The 18,922-nt window shown below is 41.6% G+C and overlaps 1 protein-coding gene across 3 annotated transcripts in view; it reads right to left on the bottom strand.

Moving 5' to 3' along the window:
* The window catches only part of SARNP (SAP domain containing ribonucleoprotein), a 313,723-nt gene that overhangs the window by 98,495 nt on the left and 196,306 nt on the right, over nucleotides 1-18,922 (bottom strand). The window contains exon 10 of one of the 3 annotated variants that reach the window (XR_004538626.1): nucleotides 3,776-3,887. The exons of the other annotated variants lie outside the window; for them this stretch is intronic. The gene's annotated coding sequence lies outside the window, so the exon portion shown is untranslated. The remainder of the gene's footprint in view (nucleotides 1-3,775; nucleotides 3,888-18,922) is intronic. 3 annotated transcript variants of the gene reach the window in all.

Here is an 18,922-nt window from a genome sequence, read left to right on the forward strand (position 1 = left end):
CCTGCTGTCTATTGGCATACCCCAAGACTCTGTCCTGGGCCCTCTCCTGTTTTCCATATATACCACACTTGGAGTATTGTGTTCAGTTTTGGACGCCATATCTGGTGAAGGATATAAAAAGACTTGAAGCGGTCCAGAGGAAGATGACGAAAATGGTAAAAGGTTTGAACCAAAGGAAGATGACAAAAATGGTAAAAGGTTTGAACCAAAAGAAGTATGAGAAGAGACTGGAAGACCTAAAAATGTATACCCTGGAGGAGAGGAGGGACAGGGGAGATATGATACTGACATTTAAATACTTGAAAGGTATTAATATAGAACCAAATCTTTTCCAGAGAAGAGAAAATGGTAAAACTAGAGGGCATAATTTGAGGTTGCGGGAAGGAAGACTCAGGAGCAATGTTAGGACATTCTTTTTCAAGGAGAGGGTGGTAGATGCCTGGAATGCCCTCTTAAGGGAAGTGGTGGAGAGGAAAATGGTGATGGAATTCAAAAAAGCATGGGATAAACAGAGAATCTCTAATTAGAAAACTAAATGTAATTTAAAGAGCTAAGGCCGGTACGGGACAAACTCGCTAGGGGGCGAGGAGGGCATCAATGGAAACTCCACTAACTTGGAACATGAGATTGTTACTGGCCAGACTTTATGGTAGATATCCTGCAAACAGGATGGTTGGATAGGCTGGAGTGAGCTTGGATGGCAACTTCAGCATTTGGAACCTAGGACAATGCCAGGTGGACTTTACAGTCTATGACCCAGAAATATCAAAGAGACAAGTTAAATTAATAATGCATTTTTAATGGGTATAACTAATGGGCAGTCTGGATGGACCGTTCAGGTCTTTATCTGCCGACATTTACTATGTTACTGGGAAAGCTCTCCACCAATCTGAGAGAAAGAGCTGGAGCTTGATGACCAATCAGGAGCCCTTCTACAAGGAAGTGCTCCTGTTTGGCCATCAAGCTCCAGCCCTGTCTCCCTGATTGGTGGATGTATGGCAATCAGCAACTGGTTGCTTGAGAGATCGAACTTAAAGATAACCTTAAGAGGCCTCGTGGGAAACTCGGAATAGTGTCCATCACTGTGGAAGTCCTGTAGACCTGAGGGGGGGGATCCCCGCGATCCCTGTTCCCATGCAGACCTCTACTTTACGTGCTTGGCTACTAACTGAAGGTGGAGTTAGAGAGTCCACTGAACTATAACAGAAGCAGAATGAAAAATCCGGAGTGGATTCCTTCTGCAACAGAACGTGGCTAAAGGGAAATAACCCTATTCTAGAATGTCTCACCTATCTACTGGAAAAGTGCTTACCAGAGTAAGTACATAATCTCTTTTTCAGAAGAATTAAATCAGGTAGGCAGCAAAGTATTTAAAAAAAACAACAACAAACATTTTAAACTTAATTTCACATCTAATCTGGAGCAATTTCCTGCTTAGAAAATCCAGTGAAGCATGTGAGAAATTCAAGACTCTATGCTCCTGCTGGCAGTTAATGGAGATCATGTTGCAATATGAAGGCAAAATGATATATGAGGTAGCTACTAATCAAAACAGAGAATTGTAAAACATTATAAAGCATGAACAATGTTTTACAGAGTTACACGGAGACAGAAATCAAATCTGTTCCCACTAGAATCAAACTCGTCCCCATAAACTTCAGAAGTAGTTATTTTATTTAATTATGCTACTGAATTAGAGGCTCTGGTAGAGATCCATTTACAAATAATCAGACACTACTAATTTGGAAATATTAATTGGAAAGAATACATACTTTGTAATGGGTCTCTGTCAGAGCTTCCCTCTAATGCAAAACGCATCATAAGGAAGGCTTCTGGGTTATTTGCCGGCAGCATGTAGGCCTGAAGAGAGCAAGTGTGGCTGGACCCAAAGGAAGGTAAGTACACCCATGGGAGCCTTGAATTAACCACTCCCATCCCTGCTAGTTTGGAGAAGATCCCGGAGACCTCTGCGGGATTCCCGCTGCTCCCATTCTCGTATAGCTCTCTAAAATGTTTTCAGATGCAATTACTGCTCCTATGGCAGGATGAAAACTATTAGAACATTACAAGTAATACTTCATATGGTCATGAATATGCGTCTTGGCTATAAAGATAAGGCCAATTAGTTTAAAATACTGATAAATTGCAAAATGTAAACTTGAATAACTTTGCAGCAGTTCTACTTTATCTTTCTTCCCTGTCTCCTTTTTTTTCTACACCTATTGAACTTCGAGGTAGATGCACTAAAAACGTTTGTTAAGACTGTGCAGGTCGCTGTGGTACAATTGTTTGGATGATTTCTAAACGGTGATCAATGTTCAAATGGTTTCCCATGCAAATTAATTTTGTGGCGGGCAGCTGTAATTCCATCTGATCGCTCATTTAAAAACTGGCTCTCACACTGGTTAGGGCAGCCTGAACAGCTGAGTGGCAAGTGAAGCCCTAAAGCAGGCTCCTGCCACTCAGCTGTTTGGGGCTTTTTTTTTAATGGCACAGATATGCATGTGTTAAACATGCACAATATCTGTCTCATTAAAAAAAAAGGTGAGTTGAAGCCCCACCACCACCGACAACCCCTGGAAGAAACATAAATAGGCAGGGAGGGATGGGGCCCTGGACATCTGAGTCAATCAGGGCCTTAGGCTCCCCCCAGTGTATCCCAGGATGCACCAGGCAGGAGAGACCTTAAGCGTCTGAGCCAATCTGGACCTTAGGCTCCTCCCTGTGCATCCCAAGATGCACCGGGAAGGCTCATCATTTTGGAGTGGGCATCTCTCCTGCTGCCATCTTTATTCAGAGGTACAGGGATGTGGGGGGAGCTGGGAGGGGCTGAGGGAGGGGGCATTCCTCCTGCCAATTTCTTTCTCTAAGGATGGTGTGGAAGAGAAGGGGGTTCGTGGGCGACAGGAGGGTTTGGGCATCCCTACTGCTGAAGGATGGGTGTCCTGGCAAAGGGGGGGGGGAGTGTTCACAGTAGTAGGAGGAAATAGACATCCCTCTTGCCTCTATTTTTGTTCCAGCGTGGTTGGGGTGAGGGGAGCGTGCCTTGACCTTTTTTTTTTATATAGGGGTAGAAAAATTGTGCAAAAAAGAAACATGGCAGACCTGTCGCTTTTCTCGGGTACTTGCCTTTGCGATGTTATGGCCATCAATCGAATGACTCATCTGAATATTAATGACCCCATTTTAATAGTAATGAAGTCATTTGCATGCCAGAGTCATGGAATGTATGCAAAACCATGTGGTAAGCCATTTTGAACATCAGGTTGGCAAATTTGGTCAGTCACTAAACCAGTCAAACTAGTTTAGCGACGATCGGTACATGATCAGAGCGTTTGGTGCATCTAGGCCTTGAGAGTATCTAATTCAATCATTGGGAAAAGTAACCAGAGGTACTCCCCTCAATTTTAAGATATATACCACTACTGAGCAATAAAAAAACAAACTGGGATGAGCACAAGTACTAGTAAGTTAGATAGAAAAAAGAAATAAGGTAAATCAAAAAATATTTTGAAGAGAAGTTTGTGTAAGAAGGAAAAAAAAATAACAACTTTTCCAAGAATATTCACAGTAAAAGGCCATCTGGAAGTCAGCTAGACTGCTAAATGACTCAGGGAAGCCAAGGAAATAGTAGAAACACTAAATTAATTATTTGCCTATCTTTACTAAGTAGGACCTTGGGGTCATATCCACACCAGAAACATTCCTTGACAATGATTTAGAGCAACTACAGTAAATCCAGTGTAAATAGAAAACATTAAAAGTAACAAATTACCTGGGCCAGATGGTATTCATCTCAGAGTTCCAATATGAAATCAAATAAGAAACCTTTATTGTTTAACATTCATAAGAGATCTGGAGATATGAGAGGAGCGAGTTGAGCAAACCTGCAGATGACAATTATTCAAAGCCATTACAAAACATGGGATTGTTAGGGTTTCCAAAGGGATCTTGTAGACTAGGAGACTGAGCATCTAAATAGAAGATGAAATTTAAATGTGGACAAGTGCAAAATGAGGCACATAGGGAAAAATAATCTCAACTACAAATAAAAAATGCTAAGTTCTGAGTTAGGAGTCACCTCCCATTCTTACTTTGATTGCAGCAGCTTTCCGGGTCTTGCCATGTCTGAGTAGCATTATGCTGTGGCTTTCTTCGGCCATTATGCTGTGGCTTTCTTCAGAGTAAGCTGTGAGGTTTGCAGTGTGTCTTTATACATATAGTGGGTCCACGGACCTCATTAAGAACAGGGCAGTTTGTGGGTCAAGAAATTTGAATTTTTGGTGGGAAAGTTTGTTGGGCTGACCTGACTGAGAACAGGGAAGTCAGTTAGTTATGAATTTGAATTTTTGCAGGAAAGGTTGTTTGAAATCCAAGTTTGAATAAATTGGGTCCACGAACATCCCCGCCAATATTCAACATTCAAACTTGGATTTCCAACGAATTTTCCCACCCAAAATTCAAATTTCTTGACCCACAAACTGCGCTGGTCTTAATTAGAGAATGACACAGGGACAAATTTTTCCCCATCCCCGCAGGAACTCAATTTCCCCATCCCGTCCCCGCGGGTTTTGTTGCTGTCCCTATCCCTGCCTCATTCCTGTAAGCTCTGCCTTAACCACTCAAGCCTCAAACACTTCTAATTTTAAAGTGTCTGTGGCTTGTGCAGATTAGGAAGAAACTTGCAAGAATGGGGCAGGGAGCAGGAAAAAAACTCACGGGGACGGGAATATGAGTTCCCGCGGGAACGAGGAAAAATTTGTTCCATGTCATTCTCTAGTCTTAATCAGGTCCATGGACCCACTATATAAGACGCACTGCAGACCTCACAGCATAACCTGAAGAAAACCACAGCATGATGGCTGAAACGTCGGTTCTTTCATACTATTATATACACACACAAACACATAAATATATATAGATAGATAGATAGATAGAACAGGCAGATATTTTCACATGTGGGTGACGTCATCCATATGGACACTTTAAAAGTGCATTGCCACTTTAAGAAACTTAGAAAGTTTGCGACAGCCAGAGTGCCTTCCCGCACTCCTCAGTTCAGTAAGCCAGCTAAGAAGCCAACCAGGGGTGGTGGGTGGGTTGTGAGAATATCTGCCTGCTATCCCTGAATAACACCTGTTACGATAAGTAACTGTGCTTTATCTCAGATAATCAGGCAGCATATTCTCACATGTGGGTGACCTCCAAGCTAACCAGAATGGGATGATGGGAGTGTTGGTCTTTTTAGGAAAATAAATTTTGTAATACTGACTGGCCGAAGTGCCCATCCCATCTGGAAAAAGATTCCAGACAATAATGTGAGGTGAATGTATGAACCGAGGACCAAGTAGCAGCTTCGCAGATTTCATCAATAGGAGTAGAACGGATGAAAGCTACTGAAGCTGCCATAGCTCTAACTTTATGGGCTGTGACCCGACTCTCCAGCTGCAGCCCAACCTAAGCATAACAGAATGATATGCAAGCAGCCAACCAGTTGGAAATCATTCTCTTCGAAACAGGATGCCTCAACTTGTTAAGGATCAAAGAAGATGAAAAGTTGAGGGGATGTCCTATGCGGCTTTGTTCTGTCGAGGTAATAGGCCAAAGCCTGTTTGCAATCCAGAGTGTGAAGAGCCGTTCCTCCTGGAGAGAATGAGGCTTAGGAAAAAATACTGGAAATACAATCGATTGATTGAGATGAAATTCAGTGACAACTTTTCGTAAGAACTTCGGATGGGTTCGAAGTACAAACTTGTCATGGTGGAACACTGTAAATGGTGGATCTGCCACTAGTGTTTGAAGTTCACTCACTCTTCTGGCAGAAGTGAGAGAGATGAGGAAAACAACTTTTCATGTAATGTACTCGAGATGAGACGTAGACATTGGTTCCAATGGAGGCTTCATCAACTTAGTAAGAACTACATTGAGATCCCATGCCACTGGAGGCGATTTAACATTGAAAAGTCCTTTAATGAATCTGGAAACCAAAGTGTGAGCAGTGAGAGGTTTACCATCGACTGGTTGATGAAAGGCAGTGATAGCACTGAGATGGACTCTGATAGATGTAGATTTTAGACCAGAGTCAGATAAATGAAGAAGGTAATCCAAAACTAGGAAACTGCAATGGATTTCGGATCATGGTGATGTGGAAGACACCAGGCAGAAAAGCGTGTCCACTTTTGTTGATAACATTGTTGAGTGGCTGGTTTTCTGGAAGCTTCTAATATTAACTGAACATGCTGAGAGAGACCAAGATCAGCAGAACTCAGCCTGAGAGATACCAAGCTGTCAGGTGCAGAGCCTGCAGTTTGGGATGCAGAAGAGATCCTTGACTCTGCGTGAGAAGCGATGGAAACATTGACAGAGGTACTGGTTCCTTGATATTGAGTTGAAGTAATAATAATAATAATTTATTTTCTTATATACCGCCCTCACCAACAGTTCTAGGCGGTTCACAACAAAGGAACCGAGACATTTCAGTTAAAAAATACAATTTCAAAAAAACACAGCTACTATGAATACAACATCCATTAAATACATCAAATAAAAAGTTCATTAAAAATACATAGCCTAATAAAAAAAAACATCTTAAAATATCAACATTCTTGTTTATCAAATAGGTACGTTTTCAGTAATTTCCTAAATGTAAGATAAGAATAGGCTTGGGCAATCAATTGGCTCATCCAGGAGAAGGGAGAACCAAGTTTGCCTGGGCCACCTAGGAGCTATGAGAATCATGGTGGCAGATTACTGCTTGACCTTGACAAGAGTCTTTTGAATGAGAGGAATGGGAGGAAACGCATAGAGAAACTTGTGTGTCCAGTTCACAAGAAATGCATCCGCCTCCAGACAATGGGGAGAGTACAGCTTGGAGCAAAATTGGGGCAACTTGTTGTGGGGAGACACAAATAAATCTACTTGAGGAGTTCCCCATTGAGAAAAGATGGGATGGAGAGCTGCAAAACTGAGCATCCATTCGTGAAGTTGAAGAATTCTGCTGAGCTTGGCTGCCAAGAAATTCTGTTCCCCCTGAATGTAAACTGCCTTGAAGAAGATGTTTCGAGCAGTCGCCCAAAGCCAGATCTTCTGAGCCTCCTGACAGAGAAGGGAACCTATTCCTCCTTGCTTGCTGATATAGTACATGACAACTTGATTTACTATGAGATGCTGAAAAGCTTTGAGGGCATAATAAATTGCTCTGAGCTCCAGGAGATTGAGATGAAACTGTCATTCTGTGGATGTCCAATGAACTTGAGTTTGAAGGCCATCCAGATGAGCCCCCAAGTATAAGGTGACACATCCGTCATCAGAGTCTTTTGAGGAGGAGGTGAGTGGAAGAGAAGACCTCTGGATAGATTGGATGAGATCATCCACCACTGAAACAACCGTCGAAGAGATGAAGTGACAGAAATGTGCTGCGAGAGTGGATTGGTCTCTTGAGACCACTGCAAAGCTAGAGCCCATTGATGCATCCTGAGATGAAGCCTCGCCAAAGGAGTCACGTGGACTGTGGAGGCCATGTAACCTAAAAGAACCATCATTTGTCTAGCCGAATACCTCATAGGCTTAAAAAACCTCCACTACCCCCAAATGGTTTTTTAAGCCAATGAGGTATTTTCCCTTTCAAGTATTGCCTGCAAGTTTATTAACTGGTGGCATACAAGGATCTGAGGCTTTTCCTCCTTTTAGCAAAAGACATGATAGAATAAGAAGAAAAAGAGCAAATATTATAAAGAGAAAAATTAAATTAAAATAAGAAATTAAATCAGATAGATTCCGTAAAAACATAAGGAAGTTCTTCTTCACCCAGAGAGTGGTAGAAAACTGAAAAGCTTTTCTGGAGTCTGTTATAGGGGAAAACAACCTCCAGGGATTCAAGACAAAGTTGAACAAGTTCCTGCTAAACTGGAACGTACACAGGTGAGGCTGGACTCATTTAGAGCATTGGTCTTTGACCTGGGGGCCTCCGCGTGAGTGGACTGCTGGGTACGATGGACCACTGGTCTGACCCAGCAGCAGCAATTCTTATGTTCTTAAGAGTGAATAAGAAATCCATTTAATGATTTTGGTCTTTCATTGGAGAAAAAAATTCTTGTGAAGCAAGCGATAAGAATCATATTTTTTGAAGTAGAAATCTGACTGGGAAGTAGAGTTTTGGTAATATATGAGGTTTTCTCAATATTCTGTATATATTATTTTTTTGCGATTGGGGAACTTAACCCTAACCTAGTGAAACACTCCACATTCAGAAACTCAAGGGACAAATTATTCAAAACTCCAGAGACAAATTATTCAAAATTTCACTACCCTTGAAATATAAAAAAATTCCATTCCTGCATAAGGAGTAATTTATATTTAATTGTTATATTTAAACCCTTTTTGGCTCACAACTCATTATTGGAATGAATATTCAAAAAATCTTTTAAAAAAATGTTAGGATCTCAAAGGGGGAGGAAAAAGCCTCAGACTCACGCCTGCAGATGCTCTTCAGCATACACCCAGGCTTCAATCACAGATACCTCATCGGCATTAAAAAAACCCTCCTCCATATGTTCCTACAATCTTTTTCTTTATTTTAAATGTGCAGATATGAAATATCTTATTAATAAATTTAAATATTGAAATACATTCAAACCACGTTTGAGAGCCAAACTTCTTTTTTTTTTTTTCATTTTTTATTTATAACCTTTTAAATTTAATCAAGCATACATAACTTGAAAAAGATCGGAAACAATCAAGCAAGCAAACAAAAAGAAATCACCTAATTATACAATCAGATGTAATGGAAACATTAACTAATATTTAGTCCACAATTTTAGAGATCAAGATAGGAAATTTTCAAAATTAGAAATATAACTCTTACTAAAGTAACAGCCTAGGTAACCCTAACTACAGCCAGATGGTAGGTCATTTATCATTGGACTAAGATTCCAACCTTTCTTTTGGTCCAATAAAATCTAAAAGCTGTTTGGGCTCAAAAAAAAGAAAATTCTTACTCTGATAGGTAATATAACATTTTGCTGGAAATTTAACCAAAAAAGTAGCCCCAAGAGCTAGGACTCTTGGCCTTAGGGCCAAGAATTCTTTCCTTCACTTCTGGGTTTTCTGAGCCAAATCTGGAAAAATTCTCACATTAGAGCCCAAAAACTTATCATTAATATGTCGGAAATACAAACGAAGAATATATTCCCTATCACTTTCCAAAGCCAATGTCAGCAACAAAGTAGTTCTGTCAGTTACCACCTCAAGGGAACTTTCTAGAAATGAAGACAAATTCATGTCCAAATTTTCTTTCGGATCTTCAACAGCTGTAGATTCTCCTTGAGGTTTCTTTAAGGTCAGATAATAAGCCCTCACAATTGGAGGTAAATTTTCCAATGGAATGGAAAGAACCTCTTGAAAATATTTTCTCGCCATCTCAACAGGTGAAATGACGGGACATTTAGGAAAATTCAAAAGTCTTAAATTGTTCTTCCTCAAAGAATTTTCAAAGTTCTCCAACTTACGGGAAATAAATGATCTTTCTTTAACCATTTCCATTTGTACAGTTTTAATTTCCTTTAAATTTTCTTCTTGTTCCTCCAATTTTTTAGTTAAATCAGACAGAGACACTCCTTGCTGTTCTACTTTGGAGTAAATAGTCCCATAGTCAGATTTGATAACAGAAAGACTCAACTTAAGGTTGGCGTCCATGATAGATATGGCCTGCCAGAGCGCCTCCATATCTATTTTCTGCGGTCTTTTTAATTCCCCAAAACAGATGGCATTCTCTCTCGGAGCACCTCTCACCTCTCCTTCCATAGTGCTGGGAGATAGCTGACATATTCCACCTGCACCTTCCTCCTGAATCTCCCGTGCTGGTATCCCTCCTTCACTGGAGCACAGCCCTTCCTCTTCGGGCAGCTGAACTCCTGTGTCTCCCTGCATCTAAGTACTTCCGAGTTGGGGAGGGACCGACCTCTGCTCCGGGCTCAGTATCGCCCGTGCAGCTCCTGCGCCGAGTTCCCCCGATGAATCCGGGCTCACTCCCGAGGTAGGAAGGGTTCCTTCAGATGGACGGGAAAAAGCAGTCGTTATCGTAGTTTGAACCAGACGCTGTGGGGTCCCAAGCGCCGGAGGGTTAGGGCGAGAGATCCCTTTTCTTTTCCCCATTTCGTTAGGGGAAAGAAAATATACAGCGCTGTTCACTATCGAATCGGAGCGCTACTCCCGTTCAGGCGTCCGTCTTCGCCGCCATCTTGATCTCTTTCGAGAGCCAAACTTCTATTGCTCATCAAATATCATAATGTTGAAAGATTTATGTCACTCCTAAAATGCACTCAAATCAACACCAGCGTTGAAAGTCAAACTTAAATACTCTTAAATAACAGCTGTGTGCAATTTTTTGATGTTTCAAGGGTAGTGGAGTTTTGAACCTAACCCTAATCCCAGAAACACTCAAATCTGCCTATTTTGTACCCCGCCCCCATCCCTCCTTCCCACTTTCCCCATAGGGAATAATGGGAGTACTCACTGTGACTTCTGGTGCCTATTACAGGTCTGCATGGGAACGGGGATTGCGGGAATCCCGCGGGTCCCACAGGAATCCCCCCTAACCCACGGGGACCCCCCTCTGGCCCACAGGACTCCCACGGGGACCACCCTCTAGCCAACGTGGATGGAAGGCTTTGGAAGCAGGGTTCATCCATATAATATAATGGACATGTCAGCCTTATTAAAAGAGGGGGTTTATAAGTTAATTACCTGAACAGAAAACAAAAAAAGGGTTCCACCAAAGAGATTCCACAAGGAAAACAGCAGCGCAAACACAAAAGAAACAGTGGAATGATGATCCTGTCAGAAATAATTGCTGCTTTTTATTGGGACGGGCGGGGATGGAGGTAATTCCTTGCGGGGATGGGTGGGGACGGATAGGATTTCTGTCCCTGCGCAACTCTCTAGTGCCTTTGAGCTTGTAGCAGCCTACCTGCAGTGAAATAATTTCTGCTTCAAAGTGCCAGGAACAAGTCCACCACTGGAAATCTTCTGGCTGCCGGATGGGCGGACTTCCAAACAAAAATTCCCACCCCAGAAAATCCATGCGTTGCATCGGGGAAAAAATTTGCAGTCAGCTCCCTGATACCCAGAGGGTTGTTATACAGGGGCCCCACAGCCTGCGCTCAGGCCTTTGATATATCAGCAGGCAAGTATGCTCCCAGGGGAACGGACCCTGAGCTCCTGAAGTGATTCAAAGCAGGCTGGCTTCACAAGTACTTAGAAAGATTGGCTTACAAGGAACAGTCCACCCATACTTTCCCCAGCATTGTAAGCCCAAGAAGGGGACCTACGAGCACCAAAGCCATGGGGAAAACAGGGACAGAAGGAAAAAACTGAAGAGGGAACTGTTCTCCAGGGTTAAGGGGAGGAGTCGGAACTTTTGAGTGACACCCTTCTGCAAAGTTTGCGACTAAGGAAAGGAATGGCTTTAGTACAGAATCCTGTTTCTTTGCAACAGAAAAGGATCTTGGAGTCATTGAAATTTTTAACACAACCCCCTCACCACAAAAAAACCAAAACAAATAAAAACAAAAAACAAATAGGAATTATTTGAAATGCAATTAAGAACAGAACAAACTATCCATTGCAAGGATTCAATTTGTGACAGCACATTGCATATTGTGTGTGGTTCCGAGTACTCCTTCTCAAAAAGGAAATTAGAATTAGTTAAGGTTCACAAAAGGAAAATAAGATAAAAGGGGATGAACGCCCTTACAAAGGCTGGGTCAGCAATCTAGAATATCCTCACTTGTACCCGGTTTGAGCTTACTTTTTTTTGGAGGGAGAGTCAGGGTAGAGGTTCTTTAGTTAGATGGAACTAAAGAGGACCAATATGATTTAGGTAGCTTTTTGATATTTGGCTTGTATCCTTTGAGAAATTTAATAAGTTTTACTTGGAATCAAGGGATTTCCCCCCTTATTTCAAGTTAAACATTATATGGGGTACGAGGGTGGTGGTTGCGCAATAACCCTGATAATGTGAAACAGAGAATTTATGGTTAATATTGGGGGCATTTAAACAACAATTATCTATACATTTATTTTTAAAGAGGTTATGAGTTTAAGCGATATAATTTTATAGCGTGGTGGGAAAAATTTGGAGGAAGAATTCAGTATGGGGGCATGGAAAACTACTTTTAAAGCAACACAAACAGCATCAAAGTGTGTGAAAGAAAACGCATACAAGAATTTCTCACCGGTATTGACCACTACCAGACTAAAGGCTACGTATCTTGCCATGGTGTCTGACAAGGATATGAGAATTGGAAAAAGGAACTTATTTGTTAGACATACTAATCCAATATTTTGGGTGATTGTTCTTCAGAAACTATATGAGGCTTTAGGAGTCCCTGTACAAACCTGCCTGAAATATTGCTTTTTGGCATTAGAAGAGACCAAAAATGGCAATAGAGAATTAAATGGATGTGCCTTTCAGCAGCTTGATGCGAGATTGCTGCTCATTAGAAACAGGCAGTTGATCCCAACTTTGGAAAACTGTTTTCTATGCTTATCAGGGATAGTGGAACTTCAGAAGCCTGATAGAAAATGAGGTTTGACCCTGCTACGGAGGAATAGACTAATCTGGAGTTATTGCTGAGGGTGGGGAGAAGGAGTAAGATAGGTAATGCTGATGTTAGCAGGTTGGCTTGAAGAAACCACTAGCTGACCAGATATGTGGCTAATGAGAAGGGCGTTTGGGAATAAGGAGGGATGGAGGAATAAACTTTATGGTGGGATCTGATATTCCTTTGTACAAATAGTGCTTTTGTGTTCATGTCGCTTTTACATTATTACACCAAAGTTTTAATAAAAATTTATTGAAACAAAAACAAAAAAAAAATTAATAAAGCCGGAACAAGGTTCTTCAGCTTAGAAAAGACGAGAGGGGAGATATTATAATTTAAAAAAAAAAAAAAAATCATAAGCAAGCAATAGTTAAATAGGGCAGTGTTTCTAAGCCAAGGCTTCGGGGGACATACAACCAGGCAGTTTTTCAGGATATCCACCATGAAAATTTATCATTCATACTAGGAGTTCACTAGAAAATCACTGCTTGTGTGTAGAAACTTTCCACTCCTCATTTAAAATAATATCTTGAAAAAAATTTAGATAGATTTGGTAAAGCCACCACTTATTTCTGGACATGATGGATGCTGGACTTGATGGACCTTCATCTGACTCGGTGTGGCCTACCCAATTTCACATACAGGAAGTCCCCAGGTTAAGAACGAGTTCTGTTTTTTAAACCATTCTTAAGCTGAATTTGTATGTAGCGGATCCTGTACGGTACATAGATTATGAAAACATTAAACATTAAAGAAACAGTCCTCAAAATAAAGTACCAGAGTCCTCTTTAAATGTGCCTGTTTAGCTTTCAAGATCCTACATGGCATCCTCCCTCCCGTTATCCCACTCTTCTGGAACTCCTCTAACCCTAATTCCACTAGATCCTCCCAAAAACTGAAACTATCATTCCCCTCTGCAAAAGTTATATCCTGCGTAGGAAAACTAGGAACATCCCTCCCCTTTAGAACCACAGAACTCTGGAACAACCTCACATCCCCGCTCAGAATTTCAAGCTCCCTCCAATCCTTCTGCAAACACCTGAAAACTTGGCTCTTTTCAAAAATCTAACACCTCCCGCTCTTTGGTACCCTGTTCCTCTTTATCTTCCTAGCTCCTTTCCTATAACCCTTCATTGTAGCTCCTTTTCAACCTAACCCTGTAAACCGTGCCGAGCTCTATGCTTATGGAGATGGCGCGGTATACAAACCTAAGGTTTAGTTTAGTTTAAACAAAAAGAAAAGGTATGTTTACACTTTCATTCTTCATCCATCCCATTGTTCCGTCTCCACCACATCCAACTTCTCCCACTCATCTCTCTCTTCCCCATGCAGCTGTACCTCATGCCTCTTCCACCACCATGTCCAATATATTTCTCTCTCCCTCCCTATGCCCAACAATTCACCTCTATCTTCATTTCCCCATGTGCACCATCTCTCTTTTCCTCTCAGTCAGACACCCATGCTCAACAATTCTCTCTTTCTATTCCCTCCCCACCTCAGCATCTTTCCTTTACTCCATCTATTTTTCCATCTTATGTCTCAAGTTCATGCTCCCTCCCCTCCATTCTTCCTTCCTTCCATCTGATGTCAGAGGGAAGGCTTCAGAGTCAGCTGCATGCAGAAGCTGCTGCGCATGGCTTTGCAAAAAGAAGTACGGCTGGGAGGAGGCAGCCAGCCAGTGGAGGTAAACACTCGTAGGAGGGAGGGAGGCAACAAATTTGGGATGCAGAATGGAGGGAAAGACTATGAGGAGCGCTTTGGGACATGGAAGGGAGGAGGAGGGTTGCATTTGGACAGGAAGGGAGAAAGAGGGGGTTCGTTGGCACAGGAAGGGAGAGGTAGGACTCCGGTTCATAAGTATGACCACGATTTAAGTCGGATGTTCTTAAACCGGGAACTGCCTGTACAGTATCAAAGTTGACCATTGTTTTTGCATGTTTTCTATGTAAGTCCAAGAGCATAGAGGGAGAGAACTAAAGGCTTCATATGCACAGTAATAACCAACATAATGAACTAAGTTAAAGCAGAGTCCAAACACCCTTACACACATTATAAAATAGTTACTGAAAAAAGCAAGCAGAGGAGAAAACAGATTGAAATGATGAAAGAAATGAAAATGTTTTTGAATAGGGCCTTCTGGTCAGAATGTTGCTGTAACCATGACTAATGTGAGGATAAAAAGCTGCAGGCTCACACCAGACACTAGATTAATGACAATACAACTTTGACCTTTCAAAAGGTAAAGGTTAGCAAACACTCAAGGGTAATAGAGGCCTTCCAATTTCATACCCCAAGAAAAGGCAGGACAGCAATTGCTTGTTTTGTTCTGGAATACAATTCCCAGCTGTCACCCATCACCTTGTTTATAATTCATTCTGTACACTTCTGCCTCATTCATGTTTTTATTCCCCATCTCCTAGTCATGCAGGTTTGATGAGTTCACATTTTGACACAAAGCATAGAACATTAGCAAATATTAAGCCGTGAATTCCATGCTTGCTTCATCAGTTGTGCATGTCACTCTTACACTCAAATAATCTACCAATCAGTATCCCTTCCAGATAAGGAATTGCTTTATTTAGTACATGACACTAACACCTCTTGTGCACAGACATTTACTTCTGTGCTGCAGAAACATGGGGGCTAGCCTAAAAAAAAAAAAAAAAGGACCAGATTTGTTAAAAACAAAAGCTATTGTAAAGTTTATGTGCAATAAAGAAAACATTTTGAAACCAGACAGTTAAAGAGGTAAGATTTAATCGTGCTTAATATATACTTGGGTAAATCATTCTTGGATTAGTGGGTTGGTGGCTTTTCAGTCTAACAGAAATGCACAGAAAAAAAAGATTTTAATAGGTAGTGGTCTGCCCTAATTAACTTGAGACATAAGCCCGATATATCCCTATGGTATTGCAGTAGTTTGGCACAAATTAAAATTCTATTTCTCCTTAGCACAGTGAGCAAAGAACGCAAACTCTTCTTGTCAAAAGCGCTGCTTCTCAACTTCAACCCCCCAACCCTTGAGGGAATTTGATTTGGGGTATAAGTCACTAAACAAGTCGACAGAAGGCTGGTATTAAAATGGAGGATGCCACACTGAGCCCAAACTTAAGCTCATTGGATTTCTTTTTGTCTATATCTTTTCTTTTTTTTATTTTTCTAATTGAAAACTGGTCCATTAATCTAGTGAATAGGACCTCAGGGCTGCTGCACGCTGCAGTCATTATCACAGTGCCGTGGGCCACCCATGCTATGTCAGCCATTAACTTAGTCTTCTGACAGTGCTGCCAAAAGATAATTGTTTACTGGCAAACTGGCAATTTTCCCTAGTTTTCTTTCAAAGCTTTCACGTTACTCACTACACCCCCAACATACACAATCTACTCACTGCCTGACTTTTTGTTGTATACCCATGTCCTTTGGCTTCCGTGGTAACTCTTGGGATCTTTCTACAATAAAACACACTGCTATCAGAAAATAAAATACACATTTTTAACTAGAACAAGGTCAGACTGCCCCAGAACACCTGCATTTTCTGAACCCATTTCCCTTTCACAACAATGAAGAAAGAGGCGCCCCCCCCTCTCCTAAAGAGCATATGCCCAATAAAGCCACCTAGCTACTGCAGATGTTTTAAATTGACACCAGCCTACACTGGAGGTGTGTGTGCTGTGCTATTTGCAGTCTCTTTAAGTACTTGGATTTTTTGTGACTTATGTTTTTATATTTAAGTCAGCCAAGGACCCTATAAGACCCCTGATGAAGGCATTTTTATTTTGCCAAAACACAGCCCGTGCTGGGCCATTTGTATTTTATACATTATTTGGGTTTTATCTTGTGGGTCATTTATGACTGCATACGCCCTTTGGGTTGGTGAGACGTTTATTTTTTCAAAAGGCTTGCATGGCGGGTCATAAATGTATAATGCAGTACTGGTTGCAGGACTCTCCGCCTGGATTTTGGCACTGGCAAAATCAACTACTTGGCTTACTACTTTTTGATTCTTAAGAGGCTCGCTTGACAGTTCGATGTAAAATACAGCTGTAGATCACATACAATGAAAGATTAGGTTCTCACCTTCGGTAATCTTTCTGGTAGTCCCTGGAGGATTCTATACTCGAGGTGCTCAATCTGTAGTTGTGATCCAGTATTTGCAGAAATTCAACACTTTTCTTACCATGTGCTCCTATTACTACCGAGAGACAGACAGAGCCACCTACAGTTACGTCAAAAAGTCAAATAGCCACACTGGAACAAGGCAGCATCCAAAGGAGAAGGCATGGGGAAAATCTCCCCAGAAATATAATTAAGTTCTATTCTGTTCTGCTATGCGAGACATAAGAAAATAATTAACAAACAGCCAATAGGCAACACAGAGAACATTCATAATATAGAATTAACCTGACATGTGCAGCAAGCACCCACTAGAAATCTGCCATCAGTAACAACTGTAGCCACATAAGCGGGAAAGCCCCCTCAGGGTATGTCTGCTGGCTGGAAGATCCTTTGGCCTGTAAGGAGAAAAGACCGAGGCAGAAAAAAAAAGCAGGTGAATCACCAAAACGGAGTCTATATTGAGAGGGCAGGTCGTATAGAATCCTCCAGGGACTACCAGAAAGAAGATTACCAAAGGTAAGAACCTAATCTTTCATTCTTCTAGGTTCCTTCCGGATTCTATACGCGATGTGAAGTACTAAAGCAGTGGAATTGTCTAGAGAGGGACAGAAAAGTCTGCTTTCATCACCGAGGTCCCATAAGCGGTGTCAGAACACACTGCCATGTCTCTACTCAGTAAAACCTGGTAAAAGTATGAAGAGAAGACCAAATAGCCACCCGGCAAATTCTGTCTGGCGGAACAGTTCGAGTCTCCGCCCATGATGCTGCAACATTCCTAGTAAAGTGGGCCTTGAGAAAAACCAGCGGCTGCTTGCTGTGGGCGATAAGTTGATGAAATGGACCTAATGTGTGTCACATTAGGTTAAAAACTTGTATTGAAAAAAACATGCACTGCCAAGGATAACTATGCAAATTGTAACCTGGAAAATCTAATTGTTTGCACTAGAGCCCTAGTTTGTATCAACTTAGGATACAACCTTATATCACAAACTTGTTCTATAATTATGTGAGATTGTAATCTGTCAACTATATAATATGTATGTTTAACCTGTAAGCCGTTCTGAGCTCTTTGGGGACAATGGGATATAAAACGAATTAAATAAATAAATATGGATCCAACGGGCAATAGAAGCTTTAAAATCTAGCCTACCTCGACAATGCTGAGCTGACACGACAAAAAGATGATCTGAAAAGCAAAAATCATTAATATTCTCCAAATAGTGGAGGAGGACTCTCTGCACATCCAATTTGGGAAAGGGAACAAGACTGGGACTTGTATACTGTCTTTTTGTAGTTTTACAACCACACTCAAAGCAGTTTACACACAGGTACATCAAGCATTCTCCCTATCTGTCCCAGTGGGCTCACAATCTATCTAATGTACTTGGGGCAGTGGAGGATTAAGTGACTTGTCCAGGGTCACAGGAAGTAGCACAGTGTTTGAACTCACAGCCTCAGGGTGCTGAGGCTGTAGCTCTAACCACTGCGCCACAAACTCTCCAATTTCCTTTCACGTCAACCCCATGTTGCAGAAGGCAGGTAAACAAACCTCTTGGTTGTCATGAAAATCAGAAACCACTTTCAGCAGAAAGGAAGGGACTATATGGAGAACAATCCCCTAGTCTTATGTGCAGAAAAAAAAAATCTCCCTACCCGAAAGAGCTTGAAGCCCCAACATACACCATGCAGAGAAAATAGCCACCAGAAAGACAGTCTTGATCATCAGATCCAAAAGCGTATCATCCTTCAGCAACTTGCACGGGGCTTCCACAAGACTCTGCAGAACAATATTAAGATTTCACGTAGTAACAGACTGATGCAAATGAGGACACAAACAAAGCACCCTTCTAAGAAAATTGGTCACATCTGGATGGGCTGTCAGCAAACTGCAGGTGGGGGTGTTTTGGGGATGTGTGTGTTGGTGTAAGAGTTGTGGTGGATGGTGTGTCTGTCTGAGAGTGCTGGGTGTAGGTGCTGTTGGTGTGTTTGCGGGTTTCATTAAAATGGCGGCTGGGGGCTTCTCATGTCCCTGTACTATGTTGTCGGCCATGGGCCCAGATCAGAATCCTCCCCTGGGTTTGGACTGCTGTGGTCTCATGAGGGAGCTTGCTATTGGGGACCTGTTGCTTTTGATATTACTTGCCTTTGCTGTACAGGACTGTTAGTGTTTTTCCTTGCCTTGTTCTGTGATTTCTGTGCCCCTT

Source organism: Geotrypetes seraphini, chromosome 3, assembly GCF_902459505.1.
Source record: "Geotrypetes seraphini chromosome 3, aGeoSer1.1, whole genome shotgun sequence".
Lineage (NCBI taxonomy): Eukaryota > Metazoa > Chordata > Amphibia > Gymnophiona > Dermophiidae > Geotrypetes > Geotrypetes seraphini.